Source organism: Dreissena polymorpha, chromosome 12 (genome assembly GCF_020536995.1).
Source record: "Dreissena polymorpha isolate Duluth1 chromosome 12, UMN_Dpol_1.0, whole genome shotgun sequence".
Taxonomy (NCBI): Eukaryota; Metazoa; Mollusca; class Bivalvia; order Myida; family Dreissenidae; genus Dreissena; species Dreissena polymorpha.
In genome coordinates this window covers 64,257,758-64,263,757 of record NC_068366.1, presented here as the reverse complement: position 1 = coordinate 64,263,757, position 6,000 = coordinate 64,257,758, and positions in this window count along the sequence as shown.

Below are 6,000 nucleotides of genomic sequence, written 5' to 3'. Positions count from 1 at the left end.
ACCATGTATTTTAATGAATGTAGTGAGTGATAATAAGATAATATATTTTACTGTATTTACAAATAAGAAATGAAGAACAAGAAGTGAAATTAATTGTATGTTTTCTTGTCAATAAGTATTATAATGACTAGATTTCATAATTGAAAGAGTAAAACATTACTTTCAAAAGGAAATAAAATCATATCTGCCACTGAAATACTTCTACTTTGTAGTTCCTATAGTCAATTGCTGACTATTGCAGGATGGCCTATTATAGGCAGATATGGACACTGTTGAGTCCGTTTCCTGGGAAAAAACCAGTGCTTGGTGGAGGAGATAATGAGAACTACTATGAACATAATGTTGGAATGAAATAAAAGATAATGTATTAAGATGTCAGTAGAATGTAAACATAAAAGACTCAATATTGCAAGCATCATAGTGATATGATTTTTTGCAGAAAAACAGAACATTATAACAAAATGAACAAAACAAAGTACAAAGAAACATATTTACACCAATAAACGCAAATATGAATAAAAATAAATCAAAGACAGATTAAGATAGAAACAAGTGAAAATTCGCGGAATTCGAACAACAATGTTGCCAAATATAACATGAATGAAAATAAATGAATATTCATGTACATATTCACACATTTGTTTGGCCGGACAAGGAATCGAAAGTACAATCCAGAGATTTATAGTGCAGGACTTTAAATAAGCTAGTAATCCTAGTTAGGCATTAAGGAAGTAAATATGTTCTATATAAAAGTTTGAGAGAAGTACACAAGGATATTATATTAAAATAAACATTATATTATGTAAGGATTAGGGATGTTGCAAAAGACATCAATGTGGTGTGTATTGCATTAGAGAAATAAGGCACAATAAACATGTACATGTAAAGTTATGGTGTAGTGTAATCAGCTTTTTAGAAAGCATACAACACGAAACCGATGTGAATGAAATTGTAACAAAACAGTGTAAAGAAACTGTACTGTCACATTAAACTTAAGTATTTACTGAAGGAAATTGTAAAGATTTATTTGCATAATGTTGGACAATCCGACATTAATAATAGATGAAATATAAGTAAGTCATGGTGGAAATGAGGAAAACACATTTGCGATGTTTAAATGAAAAGCACATGCAAAATCAAAACAAGCATTGCACGCATATAAAAAAACAAGAGATGTGTTTGTCAGAAACACAATGCCCCCTATTGCGCCGCTTTGAAATAAAATTTAAATACATCGTTTGGCAGGTTTAGAAATTATCTCCCTTTTAAAGCTTATTACTTCCCTTGGATTGTATTTTTTTTACCTTGAGGGATGACCTTGACCTTTCACCACTCAAATGTGCAGCTTCATTAGATACACATGCATGCCAACATATCAAGTTGCTATCTTCAATATTGCAAAACTTATGGCTAATATTAAAGTTTTCGGACGGACGGACTGACTGACGGACAGCTCAACTGCTATATGCCACCCTACTGTGGGCATAAAAAATGTAATATAAAGGAACACATGTACTTTCAAATTAATCATAGCAAATATATGTACACAATATAAAGGCTGCATAACATATAAAAAAAACCATATATGCAAGAGATATTTTGATAACAATCTTCATATGTAAAACATGTCAACAATTTACATGAATATGGGAGTTATGTAAATAATGCATGTTCAAAACTTTTTGACAAACATGGCAGATATGAAAATGGTAAGTTTTTTATATTATAGAATTAATTTATGTTAGATACGCAATGCGAAAACAGACAAAAAGATTTAAGGGTGGCATCGAAGAATCAATACGCAAGCAGGGCGTGTCGAACTAGGCTTCTACAGGCGCATCCCCTTTCTACGAGGTAAGGCGGTGACAGTTGACTTGAGGATTCAACTAGTGTCTGAGCACGCGCTTGCCCGTGGGCATAGAAGGAAATTCAAGGAAATATCACCACACAACTACTGAGGAGATGCAGACACATCGCAGGGCTTTGGCCCCATCCAACACACGACCCGATTCACGACGAAGACATCTTAAAAGGAACATAGACATATAACAGACAAAACTCTGACTGTACTGTTTGTTGTGTACATAATATATGAAATGATTTCTGTGTATGTAGTGTTATTGAGTAGAGTTGTAGCCCTGGGCAATTGCACTTTACCGGTACGCAACACCTAATACCTAACACCTAACGCAACACCTAATAATCCTTTTTATCCTATATATTTTATTAGTATCGGGGGCTACCGCCTCCAAACCACCGCTTTGTCAATAGTGGTAAACAACTGTGTACCGGTAAAGTGCAATCTAGCCCAGTTGTATTTTAATGTATTGTGGGATTGTGTTGTATTTGATTATGTCTTTATGTTTTATATGTAAATATTTATGTTTGGTGTTATATTGTTTGCAAATAAATGGATGTTTTGTGAAATCTAAATATATGAGTATAATATTATTACACCGTTTAAAGTGTTAAAATATATTTAATTCATGAATAGAAAAGCACAAAAAAACTGTTGTTTTAACATGGAAGAAAGGTGCCAATGAAAGGCGCTAAAGTTTCCCGGTATCACACCTATATATTACCATTGTGACGAACCCTCTACCCGTTTTATACAGCATATTCAGTGGGGACGAAACTGCAGTGTTACGAAACCTCCGTAAACCAACTGGAATATAGCAAATAATCAAGAATTAAGTCAACATCGTCAATCAATCGGGTGTTTGAATTAAATTGCAACCGATAAACATAATGGCAGCCAGAGCTATTGCTGTCCATTGAAAACCCGAAGAACTAGATATAATATGCGCTTGGTGAAATCTTCAATTAATTATTCTTACCATCTTGAAACGAAAAATCTTTCAGCAATCGTCGATTCTTTCTTGAGTTTGAATACACAATCGCAGTCCACCGGCATAAATTAATGTGAGGAAATATAGTTCCTTTACAATTGTGATTATGATGACACTTGTAGCGATTCATAGTAATTACACGTTTAATTAACATGCCAGTAACATAAATATTGCAATAAACAAACACTAGTATAAATTATTACATTTTTTTTACTTAAGACGTTGACGAGTATTACTACGCTGTTTACAAATTTAGTAGGGTCTCACTTAACACTGCAAAGTTTCGTGGTCTCTCTAAAACACTTACGGGAAACGCAGACAATTTACATCATAACGGTTGAAAAATGCATACGATATGAACAAAGAAGGAACATGCAGACGGTGATTGGTATCCGTTATTAAGGTGTTTATTATTGTTTCGTTGTTTGAATGTTAATGTTTGATGTTGAAAATAAATAATTGATTCCTAAATATCGATGTTTTGTTGAAAACTGTCTCGGAAAGAGCTTTCGACCCAGATCGGAATTAGCGTAATGTAACCTCCATCCTTATCTTGATCGTCTGCGTTTTTACGTATGCGTTTTGGTTACCGCAAGGTGAAAAGCTGGCTTAGACAGCTTAGCCAAAAAAGATACAATGCCCTTAAACTTAACACAATGTAGATCATTCACATGGTTTACTACAATATGAAAAATTGAAATTTAATTTATCAATGCCTTTGACTTGTATTTAAGTAAACTATAATGGTACAGGAAATAACAAATGAGAAACACATGCCAGCAAAAATATGCAAAATTATGCAAGCTGAGCACAAGTAAAAACGAGATCATCAACACAATACACATTCTTGCAATCTCATTACGTTAGATAAATCTGTGCTGTACGAAAGTTTTCTAAAATAATCAATAACAATCACAACCTAGACATATTTAATCTGTATATATAAGAGAGCAGAAGTTGTAAAGCATCAAATGAGAAATATTTAACAATTATTACTGCGACATAAGTGAACCAATATTAGGCGTGATTGTATTTGCAATTACATTTTTAAATCGACTTTTCGAAGAAAAATGAGAGCTTTACTACTCGCCCCGGCGTTGGCGTCGGCGTTGGTTTAAGTTTTTTTATAAAGTCAAATAACTTTAACACTATCAAAGATAATTAACTCAAACTTGGAATACTTCTTTATTACAACAAGACAATTGGGTAGGTCAATGTGCATAACTCTATCAGCATTATTTTTAGAGCTATGCCCCTTTTTATACTTAGAAAATTGAAAATGAAGTTTTGTGTTTTGGTCCATTTACTCCTAAAGTATCATGGCTATTGCTTTCCGACTTGAAACACTCGCTAACTATCATAAGGGGACTGTACAGGACAAAATGCATACCTCTGGTTGGCATTTTGACGGAAGTATGGCCCTTTTTTGACTTAGTAACTTTGCATATTTTGTTAAATTTTGTGTTTAGATACACTTTACTTTTATAATATCAAGGCTATTGCTTTCAAACTTCAAATACTTTCTTTCTTTCATGCAGGTACTGTACCTGGCAAGTTGAATTTGAACTTGACCTTTGAACGACCTTGAATCTCAAGGTCAAATAAATATTTTTTTGCTTAAATTAACATTACTTCTTTATTTAGGTTCAGATTTGATTCATACTTTGACAAAACAACACATACCTGACATACCACAATGGACTCCACCCAAACCATCTACCACGCCCCACCCCAGAATACTCCCCCTCTAAAAAAAAATAATTTTCCTTTGTTTTATTATTTTTGAAATATAATTTATAAATGACCACACCCCAAGATTAGTCCCCCTCTCCACCCCACCCACACAAAGAGTTTTTTTGAAACACGGTAAAATAACACACATTTATTTTTATTATTTTATTTTTGAAAGACCGTCCAACCATCCCACCCAACTGCTATCAAACTTGAAATATAATCTTATTAGTTTGTTTCATGTATTTATAAATGTGCAATAGATTGTGGAAAATATAAATGAACTCAGAATCGTCTATAATGTACCACTTCTTTAAAGCATAAGCGATCAATACGTTTCAATATGTTTCAATCCTCTTCCAGTTAGAATATAACTATATTACCTTGACATTATTGAATATGAACAATTTTCCCATGATGGCTTATGTTATACTATCAAGCACTCGACTGACAAGTCGAGCGCGCTGTATTCTGACAGCTCTTGTTTAATCACTCTGTAACTAAGTTTCCATTAATAATAATTTACAAGATCCTAAACATATAAATATGCATAATGTCATGCTTATTTATATAGTATAAGTAAGAACAACTTTTGTTTTTGTATTTCAGCATGAATTTTAAACACATTCTTGAAATAAGCAATTCATGAGGCTTAATCGATGTTAAAACATATTATATTTTTTCCATCTGTCCGTGGTAACATTACAATTATAATCGGAGCCTTCTTCCTCTTCAGCAAGCTACACACATACATTTTCGATCGTTCAACAAAATATAATTAGGAAATCTGATTGATAGAAATAAAAAAGATCAAGAACAGAAAACGTGTTTTGAATAATGGTCTGATATTATAACTAATTTTCTTTGAAGACATGCAAACTGTAAAAATGAACTTAATGTTGAAAAGCGACACATTTTATGCAAATTACTAATTACTACAAGCATTTTACATATATATAAAAAATTGTCGGCTCTTCTTTCTATTCAGCAGTTGTCTTGCTTTTATTACAAAGCTAATTGATATGTTGATAAACTTTATTAAACGATATCCAATTCATTTTATACAAATGCCAGATCTTATATTGTTTATTTAATAAGAAGATTGAGTCCTGATACTAAACGATATTCATGTTATCTTTAAAATTGAACGGGGATTTATATGTGGTCTTGAAGAAAGTTTATCAGAAATGGTATCAAAGATACCTATATAAAAATAACACCCAATAAAGGTTATATATACATAAATATAAAACAGGCGGAAAGCTGTATAAAATACGAACATTACAAACACGGACTAAATTGTATATATACCACAATCACAATTATTTTCTTTGTATGAGATATAAAAATTGCCTTAAGATGATTTTTATTTCGACGCTTTAAATAAGCAAAGACCTAATTTGAATGCATTTTGATGTTT